Source organism: Sarcophilus harrisii, chromosome 1, assembly GCF_902635505.1.
Source record: "Sarcophilus harrisii chromosome 1, mSarHar1.11, whole genome shotgun sequence".
NCBI classification, from domain to species: domain Eukaryota; kingdom Metazoa; phylum Chordata; class Mammalia; order Dasyuromorphia; family Dasyuridae; genus Sarcophilus; species Sarcophilus harrisii.
This window is the reverse complement of record NC_045426.1, coordinates 599,889,186-599,915,172: the sequence shown is the minus strand read 5'-3', so window position 1 is coordinate 599,915,172 and position 25,987 is coordinate 599,889,186.

Sequence of the window (25,987 nt, the reverse complement as noted above, 5' to 3'; positions counted from 1 at the left end):
GAAGAAAATGCTCCAACAACTGGGTGGTTTATTTTTGGCTGCCATCCCAAGTTCTTGTTGCTTGAATATTATTTCCAGGCCCTTCTTTCCCAATGTAAGAGGCAGCCAGATCTTGGGGTGATCCCTTATTGTGGCACCTCGGTATTTAAATGGTTTTTTGGCTGCTTGAAAATTTTTCCTTAATCTGATAGTTCTGAAATTTTGCCACAATATTCCTTGGGGTTTTTTTTTGGGTTTTCTTTCAAGAAGGTGTTCCGATGAATTCTTTCAATCCTATTTTACCTTCTGATTCTTAAATTTCTGGGCAGTTCTCTTTGATGATTTCTTGTAAAAATAGTATCTAAACTCTTTTTTTTCATCAAGTTTTGGAAAAGGTCCAAAACCTCAGATTATCCTCCCTTAATCTATTTTTAAGTCTTCGTTTTAGCAAGTAGATAATTCATGGTTTTTTCCAGTTTGTCATTTTTTGTTTTGCTTGACTGATTCTTGCTGTCTCAATGCATCATTAGTTTCAATTTGTTCAGTTCTAATTTTTAAAAGAATTATTTTTCTTCATTAGCTTTTTCTTCTTTTCTGTATATGTCCAATTGAGTTTTTGAATGTATTGTTTTGGTTCTGTGGAATTTTTTTCCATTTCACTAATTTTTTTTTAATTATTTTTCTTTTCAATTCACAGATCCCCTCTTTTCTTTGCGTGTTTTTTGTCTTTTCCAATTCCTTGGGATCCTACTTTCTAGTGGTTCTTTATTTTCAATTCACAATTCTTACTTTCCTGTGATTTTTTTTTTTTTCCAATTCAAATTTGCACTTCTGGGAATTTTTTAACTTTTTCAATTCGTATTTCAGGGAAGTTGTTGCTCTCTTTAAAGGCTTCTTTCCTTTCCCCATTTTATCTTCTAATTCTCTTTTGAAACTTTTAATGGTTCTCTTCTATGAGGCATTATGTAAGGGAAGGAACAGTCTGATGCATTTTGCTGTTTGGGGTCTCTTCAGGTTTGTGACCTGCTCTTTTTCTGCATAGAAGCTGTCGATCATTCTTTTCATCTTTTTATTCATGTTTTAAAGCCTTTAGGGTGGGTCTCCCTGGGCATGGGGTTACCAGCTTCCTCTGCAGAGCAGGGAAAGATTTAAACCGTTTCCGGCTCCGAGGGGTATGGGGAGTGCTCTGAGTGAGGAAGTTTTCCCTTCCCCCAACAGGAAGTGTATTCAGCACTGGTCCTGGCTTATCAAAAGGTTTAGTAGGGCTGAGTGGATTAGCGATTGCCTTGGCTGGGGCTAAGGTGGTGAAAGTGTCCTGCCCCAGGCAGGAGCCTCTTGTGGGACTGTGAGTTTGGCGGGCCCGCGAACCACCGGGAACTCTGCCCCCAGTGTCTCTGCCCAATGCAAATCGGCCCTGGAAAAGCTCCTATGGCCCAAGCCAGGCTCCCCACTTGTGCAGATTGGAGGCCAACCCGGGCTCGTCCTCCTCCCGTGCAGGATCAAAGAACTGCCCAAGGAAAGCCTTACTGCGGGTTGGGGCTGCGCTTTGCTGAGATCTGTCCTTTCCACCCTCCGTTTGAGACTCTCCTCCCGGAACCCTAATTTCTCTCCCGTCCCCGATCTCCCCCCCGGCCCCGGAACCAACCTTTTTGGCCGAGACTGCAGATTTTTCTTAATTGGGTGAGTTGTTCTTCTTCTTATCTTTACAATTGTAGCAGTCAAGACTATTTTTGAGGCTCGATATAATATTGATAAAGAGGGTAAGAGAAGAGCTTAGAAAGTCGCGTGTGTCTTCTCTGCCATCTTGGCTCCGCCCCCTGTACATAGTTCCAAATTGCTTTCCAGAATCATTGGATCAGTTCACAACTCCACCAACAATGCATATGTATCCCAGTTTTCCTACAATCCCTCCAACATTTATCATTATCTTTTCCTTTCATATTAGCCAATCTGAGAAGTATAAAGTAGTACCTCAGGGTTGGAAGACAGCTTTGTAAAGTACTTTAGCACTTGTTTCAATTTATTTTTAATGTTAACAAATGCTGTTAAATTGATTTCCTGTTGTCACATTGGTCTTCCTGTGCAAACTATAACTTTGAATTTTTTTTTTTTACTAAACTCTTTAAAGTTGGGGCCAAAATAAATGAGATTTATAGGGGAAATTTCAATTTTATTAAAGGAACATTTATTACATACTTACTATGAAAGAGACATGGACAATGACAATATAGATGAAAAATAACTGATTCTCTATCCTTTCAGAGTATATAGTGTAATGGGGAGAAATTCAATTGTGCACAAAATATTTTATCATTTTCACTCATGCCACTTTTAGGTGGCATAAACACTGAAATTGCTGTCAGAAGCCTTGAGTTTGAATCCTACCTCAAATACATATTCATTGTATAACTTTGGGCAACAACCCTTAACTTGTATAGTGTTACTTTTCTCACTTATAAATTGGAAGACACAAAAGCACCTAATTCCCAAGATTATTATGAGGGAAAATGATATAATACTTTAGAGGGGAGATAACAATAGCACTTAATTGCTAAGTTTGTCATTAGGGTAAAATGAAATAATTATAATTTTTTCACATGGTTTTTGGTACATAGTAAACACTATGTAAATTTTATCTATTATTATCATTTGCAAATATTCATTGCAAAAATGACAATATTATATAAGTGCTATCATTATTAATTGTTATTATTTTTAATATTAAACATTTACTGAAGATAAATTATAAAGGACATTGTTGGTTTTTAACAAGCAAAGGAAACTAAAATTTGGCGAAAGTATTTTTAATTAGCCATACTTTAAAATACAAACTTTTGTAAACTGAAGCAGATAATACCCCCAAATTCAAGAAATTAGGCATTCTATTTAAATCTTCTACCATGTCTATGAAGGAAAAGATAATACACACACACACACACACACACACACACACATATATATATATGTAAAACACACATACACACACATATTATATATATATATATATATATATATATATACATATACATATATATATATGTATATATGAGAAGCTTAGGTAAAGTTCTGTAAGGAATGTGATCATTTGACAGGAGCAAAAGATCTCAACAGTCCTATATGAACAGAAAGTCCACTCTACATATGTGGGGCCAGAGATGATACATAGAGTTTTCTTAACAGTTGTAACCCTAGTCTGTCAGAAATGTAGGGTACAGGACAGCCAACAATGAAATCAATCAAGTTTATATGTTATTCTATAGGCAATGTTGAACCACTGCATCACAGCCTTTTATAGGAAACATATGAAGGATGAATTGGAGAGCAGAAAGACTGGAAGGAAGTACATTAATAAGGAACAAAGCACAATAATCCAAGGGAGAGTAAATGAAAGAAACAGTAGTTTCTTGGTTAGAATTATATTTGTAAACATACAAGTATTGAAAAAAATGAACTAAAGTAGGATTGCATGTTGAGAACAAATAGACATTTTGCATAGATATATGACCAACTACATTAAAGAGACAAAACAATAAGATTTCAGATTTGACCTCAGACACCTATAAACTATATGACAATAGAGAAGTTTCTTAACCTCTTTCAACTTCACTTTTTACAACTGCAGCATGTGGATAATAATAATGTCTATTTCTCATGTTATTGTGAAAACAATGATATATAATGTATTCCAAAAGTCTTAGTGCTGTTTTAAGTTTTAATAGCCTAAAGCTGTACAAGTTTTAGAACATTCTATCTGAAGCTGCATTGTAAATTTCAAAGCATTATATAAATGATAGCTAATGTTTTGGTTATTAAGTAAAAGTCTAAGCTGCAAATTTAAATATGAATTCTCCTCACTCTTCTAACACATGAAGATATATATAAACATCAAAAATTATTGGGAAATATTGCTTTACATTTAGATATGGATAAGGAAAGTTCATCACCAGAAAAAAAATGTGAAGTAAAAATTCTTAATAAGGAATTAAAAGTTGGTCTAAATAGAATATTATATGGCTTCTATAAAATTCTGAAAAAAAATGCAAATTTTTTTGTTGAATAACTTTCATTACTTTTTGATAACTGAGATAATGGGATATGCAACTTGGAATTGAAAGCAAATATTGACCTATTTTTCCAGAAAAGGAGAATATAGATTCCACAAATTATAGATCAGTTAGCCAGATTAGGAATATTTATGGATGGACTTCTAAAAGGATAATATTTTTTCTGTTTATGATATTATAAAATAAGCTAGTAATAAACAGAAAGCAACAAAAATTCAGTTCTGCCTTTATCATCCAAGTAGACACATGCAATGTATTGTACTAATCATAGCAAGAAATACAAAGATAAAATAGCACCACCTCTGACTTCAAAGAGTTTACAGTCTCATAGATTAATCATGCCAGACTAACCTCATTTCCTCCTGAAAATTTGCTAGCTGGTAGATCAATGTAGTGTTCAAACAAATCTGACATATCACAAGAGTGTAAAATAATTGAATAAATTTAATTTAAACTTACTTAGGATGCTATAGAGCAAATGCAGACCTTGGACAACTAGCTGGACTAGGTGACCTTTTAGGAAGAGACTCTAAACTTTAGAATTTACATTCATATAAAATGAAACATAATAAATATAGATGGAAAATATTGTATTTTAAAATTTACTATGCAAGGTTAGAATGAAAATAACAACTAAGAGAAGCTGTGAGAAAGAATCATATATTTTACTTAAAATAAATTTATAGGAAATGTTACATTAAAAATAGCCAATGTGATCTTAAACTGCAATGATCAATATTATGCTATGGCAAATGTAAAGAAGACAGATTTGAAGAATAATTCTATGAATTCACTTGAAGCCTTCTGATGTATTTTGTCTGAAATCTGATCCAGATGTATTTGGTTAAAATCATCACCAGATTGTGTATAGAATAATGGATTTTAGCTCATACCAGAAGATGAGGAATGCAAAATAAGAAGAAGCTTTAATCCTGTTGATATAGAGAATTCCCAGAGCAAAAACAAAGACAAACAAAAACATGAATTGTATTAATTTTTAAACACTATCATTAGAAAATACATGTTGGAGTTGAATAAAAACAACAACAAAATGTAGAGTAAGTAATCTTATTATTTATGATGATATAATCCATCATATTTATATAACACTATTTTCCAATAATTCTTCATAAATTTCTCTATACTATTTTTACTCTTACAAATAATGTTCTTATTATCCATATTTATGTAGTTACAGGACATTTCTTCCTAGCACTGATTTCTTTGGGGTGTAAAATTGATGAAAGAAACCAATGGTCCTACAGAGATAGACAATTTAACAACGTTTTCATAATTTTAAGCAAATTTCAAACATAATAGGAAAAAATCTTATTTTTAAAAATATTGAACAGAGGCAACATAACATAATAAACATTGAATTTGTTATTTTGTAGTTTTTTTTCCCTTTTAAAATTTATTTTATTTCTAGTTAATAATCACGTGGTGCTTTTTTGGAGGGGAAGCTTTTAATGAATATGTATAATCACTACAAATTATCTTATTGTCCACAAGTATATGTTTTAATCTCCAAGATGCAGTCAGCTCTCTTCTGTTGGGTGCTATAATTTTTATTCATTTGTTGAAATAAGGGAAAAAATGATTCCAATTTTGAGTCTTATAGTATTTGTTGATGTAGTAAGTATAATATGGTAGTTTATTGCTTATTTATAGTATTCATTATTATTAATATTAAACAATTTTCTATTTCTGTTTTTGTTAACTATTCATACATTTTAATAACTTATCTATGGGTGATTACTTTTGTTGTCTGTCAGCCAAATAACATTTACTTAACACATTCTATGCAAGAAGAATTGTACTAAGTGTTATGGATACAAAGAAACTTAAAAACCATCCTTGCTCTCTAGGAGTTCATGTTCTAATGGGAGAGACAATATGATTTTACACATTGTAAAATATGTATATGTATACACACATAAATATGTGTATATGTGTGTCTATAAAATGTGTATAGACACAGATATAAGATAAATTGGGGGTATTCTTAGAGGAAAGACACTGGAATTAAAAGAGATTGGACTGGAAAAGTCACCTTGGAGGAAATAGGCCTTTAGGTAAGTACTTAAAGGTAGGGGAAAAAAGCTAGAAGAGTATGATTAGATGAGAGAGTGATTCAAGCATGGGACACAGACTGTGAAATGCTCAAAGTTGGGAAGAATCTAGTTCAAGGAAAATCAAAGAAGTCAGAGTCACAAGATCCTAGAGTACATAGAAAAATAACATAAGAAAACTGAAAAGGAAGCAATGGAACAGATTATTAAAAGGGTTTTAAAAATCCAACAGAAAAACATTCATGCAGACACATATACACATCTGCAATACATACAATAGACACACAAACACACATACATATATGAGTAGGTATGTATATACATGTGTGTATGTATTTCCTAGAGATAAAAAGGAGCTACTTGAATTTATTCAATAATGAGGGAGAGTGATATTTCTCATATCTGTGCATATATATGACAAATCCCTATATATTTGGGGTTATTAGAACTCTTTAGAGATGTTTAATTTCTCCTAATTCGTATATTTTCTTATTTTTTTAAGCTTGAAAGATTTGCACATTAAAAAATGTATAACTATTCTTCTTAATGTGATATTTTAAATTTGTTTCTCTATCCCATAATTTACTATTCATTCTTCCCCTATTTATTTTTGTGAGAAATACATCCTATTTTCCTTTAACTTTTAAGAGTATATCTTTTTGGGATTTGGATATTCTCTACATTTGGCATTATTTTTGTATATAGTCTAAGTTGATGGTCTAATGATGCCAAAATGTTATCAAGGTTATCAAGGTTTCTAAATTTAAAAAAATAAATAGCACGTTTTCAAATAATATGTGTTCCTGTGTATACAGTACTAGTGGGAACTAGTTGTTTTCTGTTTTTCTTGGCTGATCTTTCTATTGTTTATTACCAGACTGTTTTGACAATTACATCTTTATAATTTAATTTACAACCTTGAAATGAAAACACCTATATTTCTGAGTCCCTATAATTTCCCTTGCTGTAATTAACATTTTTAAATTTTTTGTAATTATTGTTCTCATTTGGCCTAATTTTTAAAATGAAAACCATTATTAATTTGATATAATATAATCCTAAATATGTAGATTGTCATGTATTAGAGATATTACTATAATAACTCTGCCATGAACACTGTATAGTTCTCAAACATTTTATATCTTTCATAATTTCTTTGTAAATATACATATATATGTATCTCTATCTATATATTTATATATATACACACACATATATATATATATATATATATATATATATATATATATAGTTACTTATTTGAGACCTTTAAATATCTTGGTATATTAAGTATACTATTGTCTATAAAAAAGATTTTTCATACTTTGTGGTATTCTTCTTTTTCTATAATATATGATGGTTCTCTGGAGCAGGTTTCTTGGGGAGGTTTTCTGGAGGCAGCCTTAATTTCAGTTCCAAGTAATAATCACTTCAAATGCAGTCAGTTGATAAAATCCAAACGTTTATTTTCTCCTTCCAAGTCTTATCTCTTTCCTTGGGCCTGGTTAGCTTTCTTAGAGGCCTCTCTCCCTCCTTGGTTCCAAGAGCTCTTGCAGTTTGTCTTTTAGCTCTTCCAGCTTCTGCTTCTAGCTCAACTCCGACTGGTGGCTTCACAATCTCCAACTGACACTCCCCTCTCAATCTTTTCAACTGACGCCTCCACTCACTCCTGGCTCTCAATCTCCCAGAGTGCTCTTTGATCCTGACAGCTTCTTGCTTATATGCTCTTCACTGAGTACACACCAATCATTATATCACTGGGAAATCATTATTTGTTGTAGGATTAAATCAATTCTAAACTAGATTTAAGCATTGTTTCCTCAATTCCACTTAGTAACTTGTTTCAAGTTCTGGCCCATAACATCTCCTTGTAGGATAAATTCAATCATACTGAACCATGCTAAATTAGATAATTATTGTCTCTATCAATTCTAATAACTTAACACTTTGTAAGGATTCCAACAATACTTGCTGTGCATGTATATTTATTTTTATCAAATAATTTATGCTAGAATTGATAATAATGTATCAAATAATTTTAAAGACAATGACTATGCTTACCTTTCTAATGATATTCTTGATGTTAAAGAATTAATCCAAGTTCAGCTAGATGGCCCAGTGGATAGAGTATTGGCCCTAAGGAGCATCTAATTCCAAATCCAGTCTCAGATACTTACTATTATTTAGGCAAGTCATTTAATCCCAATTGCCTCACAAAAATAAAATAAAATAATCAGAGCATAGTAAATTCTAGATAAATTAAAGTATAAATTTATTACTTATATAAAGTAGAGAAAAAGGAGCTTTTCTGACCAAAAAGAAATGCCAGAAAGGTTTTCCATTTCACCACACAAAATTAAATATTTTTGTATTCTGAACATCAAACAACAATTTTAGGCAAGATAAATAGAAATGTAGTTTAAGTAATTGAAATATAAAACAAAGATAATGAAAATAAGTGAGACAATCAAAGTGGAGTCCCTGGATCTCAAAAGCTATGAAGGCATTAGTATATTGGCAGATATTTTGAGAATTAAAATATTACAAGATGATTTATTATAGTAAGTAGTAAAAGCACTGGCATTATTCCAAAAAAAAAAAAGGTCATGCTTTCCCATGGGAAAGAATTTTCCCCTATTTTTAGTTTCTTCAGATTAGTATTTTTTAGCTTTCCTATAGCATAATGTCAGGTTCTCATTATATAACAGCAAAATACAGGCCCAGGATCTTTTAGGTTCAGAATCTATTTCTTAACTAGGAAATTTTCAGGGTCAACTACATGGCAGATTAAATTAGTAGTTATTTTTAATTTGAGCTCATAGGTTGGGGGATCATTTAAATTAAAAGCACCAAATTGTAGGAAGTAGGACAATACATGGTTATTTGTGAAAATGGAGTGAATCACACTGACTGAATCTCATGACTCTATTTTGAAACTAGCTCAATTGTATTCAATTGTGAATTTAATCCTATCTCTGTATGGTGAAAAAAATTTTCAATTGTGGGAATTGAGAGAAAACCTTACCGTGCTGTTTGAACCTAGCCCTGGATAAATGGGAAACTGGACTACTTCCCCCCTTTCCTTAGAAACCCTTAACTAAGGGCCTAGATTATGCTGACCAGAAGAAATTCAGTCAGATCAGAAGATTGATGCAAGCTGTTTTCTCACAAATACACATCTACACCAATCCATATGTCTTACCTGAAAACAGAATCCATATTGTTTCCATGTTTCTTTAATTGTTTATAGACATTTGAGTGGAACAGAGCACCTCTTTTTTTTTTTAATTCAGGGAATTGTTCTTAATTGCTTTTCCTTTCACAAATTACAAATTTGTACCCTTTCATCCAGTTAGAAGTCAAGTCACCTAATGTTGTATTTTCTCTTTTTAATTGGTTGGCTTTATTTGATTGCTATTTATTATTGTATAAAAATTTATCTCCCCCATGTTTGGGATTCAGCCAGAAAAGTTAGTCTTTCACTGAGGAATTTTTTTTTTCTTGAAAGACTATCTCTGGAGATGAGACTCCTGCTCTCAATCTCTCTCTTTTTTTTTTCCCCAAGCTTGGGTAAGATTTACAGTTTGAAGAATGTTTGTACATTGATATCCAATGCTATAATCATGGATTTCCATTTTCTTAGACAATATTTTATTATTTTTACTAAAAGAAATTAGTCCTATATTTCTTAGTTATTTTTCTTTAAACCCATATTATATTATATCCCCACACAAACATATTTTCCTTTGTTCTGCTTATGCCAATACCAGGTCTCTTGATACTAGTCATTCTATTTTTTTTTGTTATTCCTTTTTTCTTCCTTTCTTTCTTCTAAGTCAGTACTTTCTTCTCCCTTTCTTCCTTTTTTCTTCTTTCTCTTCTATTTCTTCCTTCTTCCTTTCTTCCTTCCTTCCTCCCTCCCTCCCTCCCTTTCTTTTCTTTCTTTCTTTCTTTCTTTCTTTCTTTCTTTCTTTCTTTCTTTCTTTCTTTCTTTCTTTCTTTCTTTCCTTCTTTCTTTCTTTCCTTCTTTCTTCCTTCTTTCCTTCCTTCCTTCCTTCCTTCCTTCCTTCCTTCCTTTCTCACTGTCTCTCTGTGTCTATCTTTTACACATACACGCACATACACACATGCAAACACACAAACTTCATTAGTCTATTCTTTAAAAAAGTTTAGTTCAGTACCCTACTTTTCTTTCTCAATTCTATTTTACTTTTTTATAATGGCATTCATATTTGACACCTTGATTCCAAGAAATGTTAATTTTCTTTTCTCTTGTTATATATATTTTCTCCTCCTGGAAATATTTATTCTGTAGGGCTGTTCTTTTCCTCTCCTCATTTTATGTAAACATTGATTTATCACTTACCATTTTCATGAAGAATGGCCTAAAACATTCTATAAAGCTTTTGGTTTTGTTTCCAACTTTAGGGTATTAGTGTTGAATATTATTGCCTTTGGAAGCACTCTTTACTTAATTTTAACTGATCGTATTTTTATAGTGCTTAAATTTTTTTAGGCCCTTCCTTTTTGGAGAAATTTTCTTCTTGTGAAAATGTTTTTAAACTTTTCTTTCTTTTAATTATTATTTTTCAATTTAATTATTGTGTTTTAATAAACAATCTTTTCAAAACAGACTAGCCCATGAGAAATCAAACACCTCATACTTATGAACATTGTATATAAACCTCTACTCTTCTCTTGCCATTTCTGCTTGAGTTATTGGGCAGCAAACATCATATTATTTATTTCTCAGTCAGTCAAGAAAAACTGACTTTCAGGTAAATGGCCATCATACTGGTGAAGGATCAGCCTATTAAGGAGGATTCTGACAATAAGCTTGCCAGTGATAACTAAAATAGAGACTCTGTGATTGTCACAGTATAACTTATCTTCTTTTCCTCTATATAAATGGACAATGGTGGTGTCCTGAACTCTTAGGAGAATTACTTCCTTTTGACACAGAAAATGGAATATTTAAATGAGCTGTCTGAGCAGTGGACCCTCCACCTTGTAAATCTGAATTGGAGTAGAATTAGATCCAGGTACTAATTCAATTAGTCACACAAGTTACAAGGAGAGCCTAATGATATTCAAAATTTATTCTTCAGATGATAATTTGGCCAGAAAAGGATTGACTTAGAACTGAAGTAACCAATATCTTCAGCATTGGTTGATGATGGTTTGTTGAAAGCACTATGAAAGTGTTAGGCTTATCTCTCCAGAATCATGTCCTTATAATTAATCAATGTTACCTCAACAGCACTGAGTACATATATAGCAAAGGTATTTTCCCCCATAAATAATCCTTGGGTCATGATTGAAACACTTTGGTTATTATCCATATAAAATGGAATTTCTATCTAATTTCTGAGACAAGAATTCTCTATGTAAGATCCAATTTCATTTTTTTTGATGGAATTAAATAGTGCCTTCTTAGAGACAAGTGAACTATTTTTCTTGTAAACCTAATGGAGTTCTCAGTTTTCATTTATTAGGTTCTGAATCTCATCCTAAAGAATGATGGGTGAAACAGCAAATCATACACACAATTAATAATTTCATCCAAGAGAATGGGATGAAATAACATACCAAAATTTGTGGGATACAGCCAGAGTGGGAATTTTATAAGGGGGAATTCTATATCTCTAGAGGCTAACTTGCATAAAATAAAGAAAGAGAAGATCAATGAATTGCAAATAAAAAAGCTAGAAAAAGAGCAAATTAACCCCCCTAATCAAATACCAAACTTGAAATTCTAAAAATAAAAGGAGAGATTAATAAAATTGAAAGTAAAAAAACATTCAATTAATAAATAAAACTAAGAGTTGATTTTATGAGAAAACCATCAAAATAAATAAATCTTTGGTAAATTTGATTAGAAAAATGAAACAGGAAAATCAAATTGTTAGTCTTAAAAATGAAAAGGGAGAACTTGCCATTAATTAAGAGGAAATTAGAGCAAATTAGGAGTTACTTTGCCCAACTTTATGACAATAAATTTGATAACCTAAGTGAAATGGATGAATACCTACAAAAATATAGGTTGCTCAGATTGACAGAGAAGGAAGCAAATTGCTTAAGCAGTCTTATTTCAGAAAAAGAAATAGAACAAGCTATTAATCAATTCCTAAGAAAAATTCCCAGGACCAGATGTATTTACATGTGAATTCTACCAAACTTTTAAAGAACAATTAACCCTAATACTATATAAACTATTTGAAAAAATAAGGAATGAAGGAGTGCTACCAAATTATTTTTATGACACAGACCTGGTACTAATACCTAAAGCAGGTCGGATGAAAACAGAGAAAGAAAATTATAGACCAATATAATTGGTCTGATGAATATTGATGCTAAAATCTTAAATAAAATATTACCAAAGAGATTATAGAAAATCATCCCCAGGACAAAACATCATGACCAAATAGGATTTGTACCAGGAAGACAGGGCTGGTTTAACATTAGGAAAACTATTAGCATAATTGACTATATCAATAACCAAATTAACAAAAACTTTATGATCATCTCAATAGATGCAGAAAAAGCATTTGACAAAATCCATCACACTTTCCTATTAAAAACACTAGAGAGTGTAGGAATAAATGGACTTTTCCTTAAAAGAGTCAGTAGCATATATTTAAAAATCATCAGTAAGCATCATATGTAATGGGGATAACCTGGAACTATTCCCAATAACATCAGGAGTGAAATAAGGTTGCCTACTACCACCATAACTATTCAATATTATATTAGAAATGCTAGCTTTGACAATAAGAGATGAAAAAGAGATTAAAGCAATTAGAGTAGGTAATGAAGAAACCAAATTTTCTCTCTTAGCAGATGATATGATGGTATACATAGAGAACCCCAGAGAATCTACTAAAAAGCTATTAGAAATAATCCACAACTTTAACAAAGTTGCAGGATACAAAATAAACCCATATAAGTCATCAGCATTCTTATATACCACTAATAAAATCCGACAGTTAGAGTTACAAAGAGAAATTCCATTTAAAGTAGCTGCCAATAGTATAAAACATTTGGGAATCTATCTGCCAAGGGAAAGTCAGGAATTGTATGAGCAAAACTACAAAACATTTTCCACATAAATAAAGTCAGTTCTAACCAAATGGAAAAATATAAAATGCTCTTGGATAAGGTGAGCAAATATAGTAAAGATGACAATACTACCTAAACTAATCTATTTATTTAGTGCTATACCAATCAGACTCCCAGAAAACTATTTTACTGCCCTAGAAAAAATAACAACAAAATTCATCTGGAAGAAGAAAAGGTCAAGAATTTCAAGGGAACTAATGAAAAAAAAATCAAATGAAGCAATACTAGATCTAGAATTATTATAAGGCAGTGCTCATTAAAACCATTTGGTATTGACTAAGAAATAGACTAGTTGATCAATGAAATAGGTTGGGTTCACAGGGCAAAATAGTCAATAACTATAGCAATCTAGTGTTTGACAAACCCCAAGACTCCAGCTTTTGTGATAAGAACTCACTGTTTGACAAAAACTGCTGGGAAAATTGCAAATTAGTATGGCAGAAACCAGGTATTGACACTTAACACTGTGTTCTAAGATAAGGTCAAAATGGATTCATGATGTAGACATAAAGAATGAGATTATAAATAAATTAGAAGAACATAGGAGAGTTTGCCTCTCAGACCTATAGAGAAGGAAGGAATCTATAACCAAAGAAGAACTAGAGATCATTATTGTTCACAAAAAAAAGAAAATTTTGATTATATTAAGTTAAAAAATTTTTGAATAAACAAAACTAATGCAGACAAGATTAGAAGGTAAGCAATAAACTGGGAAACATTTTTACGTTCAAAGGTTCTGATAAAGGCCTCATTTCCAAAATATATAGAGAATTGACTCAAGCCATTCTCCAGTTGATAAATGGTCAAAGGATATGAAAAGACAATTTTCAGATAAAGAAATTTAAACACTTTCTAGTGATATGAAAAAGTGTTCCAAATCATTACTGATCAGAGAAATGCAAATTAAGGAAATTCTGAGATACCACCACACACCTTTCAGATTAGCTAAAATGACAGGAAAAGATAATGATGATTGTGGGAAAACTGATACATTGTTGGTGGAATTGTGCATGAATCCAACCATTCTGGAGAGCAATTTGAAACTATGTTCAAAAAGTTATCAAATTATGCACATTCTTTGCTCCAGCAGTGTTACTACTGGGCTTATATCCCAAAGAGATCTTAAAGGGAAAAAAGGGACATGTATGTGCAAAAGTGGTTGTGGCAGTCCTTTTTGTAGTGGCTAGAAATTGGAAATTGAATGGATGCCCATCAGTTGGAGAATGGCTGAATAAATTGTGGTATATGAATGTTATGGAATATTATAGTTTTGTAAGACATGATCAGCAGGATGATTTCAGAGGCTTCAGGAGACTTACATGAATTGATGTTAAGTAAAATGAGTAGAACCAGGAGATCATTATTCATGGCAACAACAAGATTATTCCATGATCAACTCTGATGAATCTGGCTATCTTCAACAATGAGATGATTCAAACCAGTTCCAATTGTTCAGTGATAAAGAGAATCAGCTACACCCAAAGAGAAAATTGTGGGAAATGAGTGTTGACAATAATATAGAATCTCCACTCTTTCTGTTATTGTTTGCTTACAGTTTTGTTTTCTTTCTCAGGTATTTTTCTTTCTTTCTAGATTTGATTTTTCTTGTGTAGCAAGATAATTCTATTAATATGTATACATATATTGGATTTAACATATACTTTAAAATATTTAACATGTATTGTGTAAAATGTGTAACATGTAACATTGTAACCAGCCATGTAGAGAAGGGAGTGGGGGAAATGAGGGGAAAAGTTGGAACACAAGGATTTTTTAAGGGTCAGTGTTGAAATATTACCCATGCATACATTTTGGAAATAAAAAGCATAATAAAAAAGAGAAAAAGAAATTACTTGCATTCCCATAAATTTGATACAATTCTTTAAATATTTTAGAAATGACACCTTTATCACAATACTTGCTATAAAGATTTTTTCCAGCTTTATACTTCCCTTTTAATCTTGTTTCTAAATAGTTTTGTTTGAATGAAACCTTTTTAATTTAATTTAATCAACATTTCTATTTAACCTTTCATAATGGTTTCTAGTTCTTCTTTGGTCATAAATTCCTCCCTTCTCCAAATATTCAATAGATAAATTATTCCTTGTTCTCCTAAATTGTTTATGATTTCATCTTTTATAGCCAAATCACGTACCCATTTTGACCTTATTTTGGTATAGGGTGTGAGATGTAGGTCTATGTGAAAGTTCTGACATATTATTTTCCAATTTTCCCAGCAACTTTCCTCAAATAATGAAAAATAATGATTTATTCCAAAAGTTGGAATTTGGAGGTTCATCAAATACTACATTACTATAGACCTTGATCAGTGTTTCATGTGTGTCTAGTCTATTCTATTGATCCACCACTCTGTTAGTCAATACCACATGGGTTTGATGACTGTTGCTTTAAAACATAGTTTTAGGTTTGTACTGCTAAAGTCACCATCTTTTGTATTTTTTCATTTAATTCCCTTGATATTCCTTATCTTTTGTTCTTCCAGTTGTACTTTGTATTATTTTTTCTACTTTTATAAAATGATGTTTTGATAGTTTGATCAGCATGGTAGTGAATAAGTAGAACAATTTAAATAGAATTGTCATTTTTATTATATTAGCATACATAACCCATGAATGGTGCTGTTGTTTATACCTGATTTTATTTCTGTTAGAAGGGTTCTGTAGAAGAGTTAGAAGAGAAACCATAAATTTCTTGGGTTTGTCTTGGCAGGTAGAACCCTAAGTATTTTATTTTGTGTACAACAATTTAAAATGAAATTTCTCTATCTCTTGCTTATAGGCTTTGTCAGTAATACATAGAAACACTCATGATTTATGTGGATTTATTATATATATATATATATATATATATATTTATATATATATATATATGCAGCTTTGTTGAAGCTGTTAATTGTTTCTGGATGATATTTCTGGACAATTTTCAACATTCTCTAAGCATATCATCATATCATCTGCAAAGAGTAATAATTTTATTTCCTCATTGCCTATTCTATTAATTTATTTTCTTTTCTTATTGCTAAAGTCAACCTTTCTAATACAATGTTGAATAATAGTGGTGATGATGGGCATTCTTGATTCACTCCTGATCTTACTGTGAATGCATCCATCTTTTCTCCATTAAAAATAATGCTTGCTATTTTAGATAGATATGGCTCATTATTTTAAGGAAAGCTCCATTTATCCCCATGCTCCCTAGTGTTTTTAATAGGCATGGATGCTGTATTTTGTACAAAACTTTTTCTGCATTTAATGAGATTATCTTATTATATCTGTTCATTTTGCTGTTGATGTGCTTGATTTTGGTAACAGTGTTCTTGATATTGAACCAGTCCTGCATTCCCAGTACAAATCCCATTTGGTCATAGTATATTTTTCAGCTGATAAGTTAATGTAACTTCTTTAATATAAAATTTAAAATTTTTGCATCACTCATGCAGGTCAATTAACTTCAAGTACTATGTTTTTAATATTGTAGTACATGCACAGCACTTCAAATAGTTCTTAAAATATTGTTTAATGCTTTGTGGAGAAATTTATTCAAAGTGACATAGTCAATAAAGTCAAGTACCTGAGAGGAGATGGCTTAAATGAATACACATACACCAATATGTGTAATATATAGAAATGCTGATTATTTGCGTGGGTTTATTTTATATCCTGAAACTTTGCTAAAGCTGTGAATTGTTTCCAGTAGGTTTTTGGATGATTGTCAAGGATTCTCGAAGTATCTCATGATATCATCTGCAAAGAGTGATAGTTGTATCTCATTGCTTATTCTTATTTCTTTCATTTCTTTTTCTTTTCTTATTGCTAAAGCCAACATTTCTAGTACAATGTTGAAAAATACTGGTGATAACTACACACCTATCAGAGTGGCTAGAATGACAGGGAAAGATAATGCCGAATGTTGGAGGGGATGTGGGAAAACAGGGACTCTAATATATTGTTGGTGGAATTGTGAATACATCCAACCATTCTGGAGAATAATTTGGAACTATGCTCAAAAATTTATCAAACGGTGCATACCCTTTGATCCAGCAGTGTTACTAGTAGGCTTATATCCCAAAGAGATCTTAAAGAAGGGAAAGGGACCTGTATGTGCCAAAATATTTGTGGCAGCCCTCTTTGTAATGGCCAGAAACTGGAAACTGAGTAGATGCCCATCAATTGGAGAATGGCTGAATAAACTGTGGTATATGAATATTATGGAATATTATTGTTCAGGAAGAAATGACCAACAGGATGATTTCAGAAAGGCCTGGAGAGACTTACATGAACTGATGCTGAATGAAATGAGCAGGACCAGGAGATCATTATATACTTCAACAACAATACTATATGATGATCATTCTGAGGGACCTGGCAATCAGTTCCAATGGAGCAGTAATGAACTGAACCAGCTACACCCAGGGGAAAGAACTCTGGGAGAAGAACTAAGAATCATTGCATAGAATTCCCAATCTCTACATTTTTGTCTGCCTGAATTTTTGATTTCCTTCACAGGCTAATTGTACACTGTTTCAGAGTCCAATTCTTTTTGTACAGCAAACAACGGTTTGGACATGTATACTTATTTTGTATTTAATTTATACTTTAATATATTTAACATGTATTGGTCATCCTGCTATCTAGGGGAGGGAGTGGGCGAAGGAGGGGAAAAATTGGAACAAAAGGTTTGGCAATTGTCAATGCTGTAAAATTACCCATGCATATAACTTGTAAATAAAAAGCTATTAAAAATTAAAAAAAAAAAAGAAAAATAGTGGTGATAATGGCATCCTCGTTTCATCTTGAACTTCTTGGGTATGTTTTCAGTTTCTTTCCATCACAAATAATGCCTTCTGTGGGTTTTAGATAGATACAAATTATTATTTTAAGGAAGGCACCTTTCATTCCTGTGCCTTCTAAAATTTTTATAGGAATAGGCACTGTATTTTATCATCAACTTTTTCTACATCCATTGAGATTATCATATGATTTTTGTTGATTTTGTTATTGATATGGTCAATTATGGTAATATTTTTCCTGATATTTAACCAATAGGGAAATTGATCTGTACTTTTCTTTCTCTATTGAGGCTCTTCCTGTTTTAGGTATCATTGCCAAATTTGTGTCATAGAAAGAATTTAACAGGAGTTCTTTTTTACTTATTTTTCCAAATAGTTTACATAGTATTGGAATTGTTCTTGAAATGTTTGGTAGAATTCACTTATAAATCCACCTAGCCCTGGTGGCCCTATTTTCTTAGGAAGTTCATTAATGACTTATTCAATTTCTTTTTCTAAAATCAGACCATTTAAGTAATTTATTTCTTCTTCTGTTCACCTATGCTATCAGGTCCATTCTAATTGAGATTGCTTTCCTGGGATCATTGTCACTAGAAAAAGGATATTTCACTTTTTTTTTTAATGGACTCCTTTGGTTATCTGGTACATTTTATGGCATTTTTCTCAAAATATATTTGACATGTATCAAATGCACATATTGATTAAAAGGAAACCATCCATATTGAAATGTATATATACATATATATATATAATATATGTGTGTATGTATATGTGTGTGTATATATATATATGTATATATATATATATATATATATATATATATATATATATATATATATATATATATATATATATTTCATAGATCTAGGTTAAGAATCCCTGCAAGATGATCACTGAATTCTTTTCAGGTTATTAACATTTTATGATTCTGTATCTTTTGGTAGTCATGTGATTCATACAGAATGCTTTGTCTATTTGATAGTTAAAAAATTCTCCTTTTTCTAAAACATAAGCATTCACACAATCTTGGACAAGAGCTTAAATTAAGTTTAACTTTGCAGTCTTGAATTATATGAACTACAAGAAAATTTTCATAAGAAAACTGAAGTACTAGAGAACATCCTATGGCATTACTTTTACACAAATTTTGGGGAAAGTATTTTTTACTTAATGTTTTTCATTTATATATAAAACTTTTTAACAACCATTTTAAAAATTGATTTCCAAATTTTCTCCCTCCTTTCCAATCTTTATGAGAAATCAAACAATTCTATTTTGATTCATTATATATGTGAGGTTATGCAAATATTTCATCTTAAATTATGCTGCAAAAGAAAACACAAACAAAATAAAAGAAAAATAAATTAGAACAAAAATGTTTCAATCTGTTCTCTCTCTGGAAATAGATAGTATTTTTCATCATGGCTTCTTTGAAAGTATATTAGGTTTTTCTTGATTAAAGTAACTAAATCTTTCACAGTTGGTCATCCTTGATCAATTGATATGTGAAAGAGAACAAATGGACACAGAATAGGAGCAAATTAAAGTGTTTAATATAAAATCATAGACTATGAAGCATCCATGTCCACAGCAGAGGAAAAACAAGAGTTGATGACAGATCACACTGGCATGAAGTAATCTGGAATGAAGAGCTCCAATTGAGCAAAAATGTCAAGCTCACTATGAGTTTTGGGGAAAGGGTTTGAAATGGCTATAGCCCTACAGGTAGTGGTTCCTCCTGTCATTATACAAAGGACAAATTATTAGGTATCCAAGTGGAAGGGACTTCTCTCACATATAACTTTTTTTTCCATTAAATTGCTCACATGAAAGATAGCATCACTCAAAGAAAAACGCTTTCACAACAAAGAACAATCATGTGCATTTCTACTGACATTTCCATCAGCTTGCTACATATTTATGGAACGATATTCTATTCATCTGTGATTTTTTTCATCTTTATATTGCCAACACAGAAAAAAAAAAAGATTTAGTGTTATTTTTAATCCAAAAAATAAAATCAACAGACACAGAGGATTAGAAAAATTTGGCTATCATTCTGACACCCTCCCATTGCATATTCAGATTCTGCATACAAAAATTAAAGAGTAACCAAGAAAACAAATTAAATGAAAAAGTTGCCCATATCAAAATATAACATTTTGTTAAAGTCCAGGAAAAATAATTGTGTTTTATTTTTAATTGCTTTCTAAGTCATAAAGCTGAATTTTAGCATACTATTATTTAGTTTAAGTGAAACTGAAATTATGTGATGCAAAGCTTTATTTTCACTAGAAAATGCCAAATGTAACTATTAAAAATAATGAAAACAATCTAAACCCCAATCCTTGCCTTTACTTGGATGCTTGTTTGCTGATAAAACTACAATTTCTTCTAGACTTATGAATTTGCCATAATATCCTAGGATAACAAATTTGGAGACTAGAAGTCTAATACTTTCATTTTCCAGAAGAAAAAAACAATGACATTAATTGACTATTTAATTGACTAAACAGATTGAGTGACTTGTCCAAAGTCAAACAGAGAATCAGGATTCAAACCCATGTTCTGTGAGAGCAAATATATAACACAGTACAACAATAAACAGTGAAATAAGTATTATACTAAAGATTTGGAAAGTCAAATTACTTTCCTAATTTCCAATTAATTTCTGAGGTAGGTGATAGGGTTATAGCTTATTTCATAACATAGTTTTTTAGCTACACCTTGGAATTTCCCAAGTTAATCAGTTTCTAGTAAGCATCATATGTGTGTATGTGTGTGTGTGTGTATGTGTGTGTGCAGCTTACTAAAAATATATTCATAGGCTAAAAAGAAAACTGGGCAAGGAAATCTACATTAGCTTTCCAAGTCACTTAGTAATGTATTAGCAAAAATATAAAATACTGAAATTCTTATTTTCAATATGCTCCTCTAATTTTACATGGCTTAATTTATTCTGTTGATAATTGAAATCATATAAACAATTAGATTTTATGATACTTCACTGAAGTCATTTCAAGCATAGTACTCTACATATAGTAGGTATTTAATAAATGTTTACTGAGTAAATGCATGCGGATGTGAATAAATGTATGAAACTGAATAAATTTATTCTATTTCAATAATCAGCATGCTATATCTCTTTGTATTTTTTGCTTTTGTTCATGCAGATTTTTATTTGATATTGTGAACCCTTTTACAGAAATTGATTCTGCAATCTTTACAAGATTGTATGAGTAGGATAGAACCAAAGGAGCAGATGGCAATAATCACAGTTGTTGCTATAGCAGTCTTTGATAAATCATGCTGATAAAGCCTTGAGGATCATGTCAAATGCCCAAGCAAGTGCTGCAAATCTTCTATTTCCTCCCAAAGTAGCTTTACTGCTGTTTCTTAGCAGGAGACATTGGCACATTTCATAAAAAATCAATCCACCACCTACTGTTCAAGAAGAAATGAAGGTCTTCATTTAAAAAAAATGAGATGTATATTTGTATAGGAAAAAAGTTTAACTTTGCATAAATTGTGCAAAAACACCTACATATTGAATTTCATTTTATATTTTCAGAGTCAACATTCACCCCAAAAAGTAACACCGAGCACTTACAATGAGTAAATTTAATCAAACTATATGTTCCACATACTCCCCAATATTAAATTAGGAGATAACAAGGGAAATAGCTTATTCTAGGATCAGAACATACACCATAAATATGAAAACACTTTATCCTCGTCCATGGTATTTTTAAAAGTGTGTGCACACACATATATTTTTGCATTTTCATACATTTTTATTATGAACTTAACAAATAGCAGCAAACACAAATGCTTAAGAGTACAACATAAAAGAACAGAAATGGTACAATCCTAAAGAAGATCATGAACTTTTGTTATGGATACTTAAATAGTGATGATGATGATATTGGTGATGATGATAAAGATGGTGATGATGATGATGACGATGATGATGGGTGTCCCAAAAGTCTTAGTGATCTTTTAAGTTTTAACTGCACTAAAATTTTTGGGACAACTTGCATACTGAATTTGAATTTAAGAGGTGTAATAAATATTGTTTCATTTGTTTGGTTACCTTTTGTTTTTAAATTTTAAAATGTTTCAGTAATTTTTTTTTATTCTATGTCTCTCAAAATGCTGTAACTTACCCCATTTTTAAAATATAAGTTCTATATTATAACAAATATGTGTAGTCAATCAAAACAAATCAATATTTGATCATGTCTTGCAATTTATCTCACTCTGCTCTGTAGCCAATCTATTCTGTCAAAGATAGACGAACATTTCATTATTAGTCTTTTGAAGTCTGAATTTTAGTTCTTCCAAAGTTTTCCTCATTCCAATTATTGCAGTGATGTCTGAATACATCTATAAATTCTGCTCAATTTCATTCTATATCAGTTCATACAATTCTTCCTACGTATCTCCCAATTACTCATATTTGTCATTTCCTATATTATCAGTCAACCTATATTTATCATATATAATAAATCCAACCTCGTAAGCAGGCCCTACAAAGGGCCCTTTTTTTTTTGCCACAGTCAATGTGTTCTCGCTTATAATTGTTCCTGTGTAGATCCATGAATGGAATTTTGCTTCAATAACTTGTTGAATGCAATTTAAAGATTGGACTAATCATATTGTTAATTATTACCTTATGATCTTTATGTATAATTAATCTGCTAGTAATGAAGTAGAATGAAGATCTACTTCTCCTTTTCTATAGCCCAACTTTTCTAAATTCTTTCTGGCCCATTTTCTTGATTCTTCTTTCATTTTTGTTGTCATTATTCTTTTTTTTTAACTTATTTATTTTAATACGCATTGCTTTATGAATCATATTGGGAGAACAAAATTAGAGCAAATGGGAAAATCCATGGGAGAAATTAAAAAAAAACAGAAAAAAAAGAAGTGAACATAGCATATGTTGATTTACATTCAATCTCCATAGTTCTTTTTCTGGATGAAGATGGTCTTTTCTCCAAAAAATCCTCCTTTTGCTTTGGATATTTTCATTATTCTTGACCATGGTACTGCTATTGTTATTATTCATTTCTTCCTAATTATTTTTACTTTGTCCTTTTCTTCTGTATGTATTTGCATACAGAATTTTTTTTATTAATTGATTGTTTGACTATGTGTCCTTTTGGCTACCTCTTCCTTGGTCTATGTCTCTTAATTTTTTCTCATTTAATTATTGCCAATTATAGTGTCAATATCATTCTCCTCTTCAAATTCATAGTATTCACTGCATGCTTATCACTTAAGAATGCTTGAGGATGAAAGGAAACAGATTTAGGAAGCAATCAATAAAGAAATATCTGTGATTTGGTAAGCTTAAATTTGTGAGATACATGTATTCACTATCCATTTTTTTTAATCATTTAATTTTTCTCACATTACCACATCAGATAAAGGATCCTCTTTCTCTGTTTTGAATATTGCCTCTATTATTAGCTTTTAGGCTTGCCCTTGCCCTGAAAATCCAAAGTTAGTTCATATTGATTATACTACTTTTACAATTCTATCAATTTCCTGATTTGTAAAATAAAGAAGCTATGATAGTTGACTTTCCAGTTCCTTTCCATTTCAATATCCTATGATCTTATGATCTTCAAGAGGATGGGCTGGGGAGAAATATTATAGTAAAATCACCCGTGTACGTTAATAACAAAATGAAACTCATTAAAATTCATGAAATCAGTAGGTCAGCCAACCACAGTGATTTTAATGACCATTATTTGTTAATCGTGGACACTGAATTAGGTCCATTGCTGTGTTAAATGACAAATTTAGGAAGAAAAAAGAAAAGGAAAAAAAAAACTAGTAGCAGTGAATTGAATACATTTATAACCAATCTAAATGAACACATACAGATGCAAAGGACAAAGTAGAAAATAAATAGGAAGAGATGAGTAATACAATAGGAAGTTTTTGATCATAAGTACTAAAAATGAAAGTAAGAGGAATTAAAAAACTTGGAAAGATGAAGGAAACTTGGAAAGTTTTCAAAACTTAGAAAAAGGAATAAAAGCATTTGTTCCTTTTTCTAAAGTAATTCATATTTTAATTTGGAATGATGTAGGAAGTTAATTTTAGAAAAAAGAACTTAGTACTCTGTATGGGGGGAAATGTTAGTAGGGGATGAGAATTAGGGGGGCTGGAAAGAGTTAGGGAAAAAACAAAATATCTATTGAGCTATCCTCTCAAAATGCTTTAAATTTTGAAGATTATAAGTCTCAATTTCCCAGACAGTATAACAGTGATAATACTGCTACTTGTTTTAAGTCATTCTTAACACCCATTTCTGAAAACTTTTCTTGTTAAATAATTATTTTAATAAGAATAAAAATAATTATCCCCCAGCTATAGATTGAGAATCCTTTTGTTCCCCACTTTGAAGAGATAATAAATATGATCCAAAGGTAATTTTTTTTCATTTTTTTTATTGGAGCACCAATGTGATATAGTACTAAGCCAAAAGATATGAACATATCTGAACAGATTTCTGGGACTAGAGTGGGGCAGCTCTTGGTGAAAAGAGATAACACAAAGTCCCACAATCCTTTGAATACAGCAGTTGCTCTTACTGTTGCACACATATTATTTCATTTTATTCTCAGCAGCCTTAGAAAATATGAGAAATCATGATCTCCAATTCATGCATTTTACAATCAAATATAAAGGAAAGATGCTTGGATTGATGTCTCAGAAACAAAGTAGTTCTTCTGAAGCACAGAACAGATTTCTTTTATTCATTGTAATCTTTTGTCATGTACACAAAATTTTTTAAAAAGCCTTTGCCATAATAAGTTTATCTGGCTATCATCCATGCTCAAATATCTGTTTAAATGAATAGAGGGGGTGGGGGGAATTACTAGTACTTGCCTCATATTTTGTTCCCATTTTCTATTTTTTTCTTTTTTCCCCAATTTCTGTTCAATGTGGAACATGAAGGAATCATATTTCATTTCTTTCTTTCTTTTTTTTTTTTTTTTATTCTTCAGCAAAGGTTCCCTCACTGCTTATGTTTCTTAATAAAATTAAGTGAAACAACATGCTAATTGTTCAGCACATTCTTTTTTTTTTTTTTTTTTGCATTTTCATTGGGCTTTCACATTATTATCTTTTTTTTTTTTTAATAGCCTTTTATTTACAGGATATATACATGGGTAGCTTTACAGCATTAACAATTGCCAAACCTCTTGTTCCAATTTTTCACCTCTTACCCCCCCACCCCCTCCCCTAGATGGCAGGATGACCAGTAGATGTTAAGTATATTAAAATATAAATTAGATACACAATAAGTATACATGACCAAAACGTTATTTTGCTGTAGAAAAAGAATCAGACTCTGAAATATTGTACAATTAGCTTGTGAAGGAAAATCAAAAATGCAGGTGTGCATAAATATAGGGACTGGGAATTCAATGTAATGGTTTTTAGTCATCCCCCAGAGTTCTTTTTCTGGGCATAGCTAGTTCAGTTCATTACTGCTCCATTAGAAATGATTTGGTTGATCTTGTTGCTGAGGATGGCCTGGTCCATCAGAACTGGTCATCATATAGTATTGTTGTTGAAGTATATAATGATCTCCTGGTCCTGCTCATTTCACTCAGCATCAGTTCGTGTAAGTCTCTCCTGTTCAGCACATTCTGCCAAAAAACTTGGTCTTGTATCTGTAACTACTTTCCCTGAAGCAGTAGTATTGTAGTCACTCAAAAATACATAGCAATTAGAGAATATGTGTGTTTTAAGACTTGGTTTGCACATGTTGACCACAGAGTTACCTTCTGTTGTCAATATTTAATAGTCCTTTCATTGAGCTAAGTGGTATTTTTGGCAGTGTGAGTCATCCAGAGCTTGTGGCAAGACAGATGGAAAAGAATATTAAATAATAGCCTTTCCTTTCATAACATAAGTGA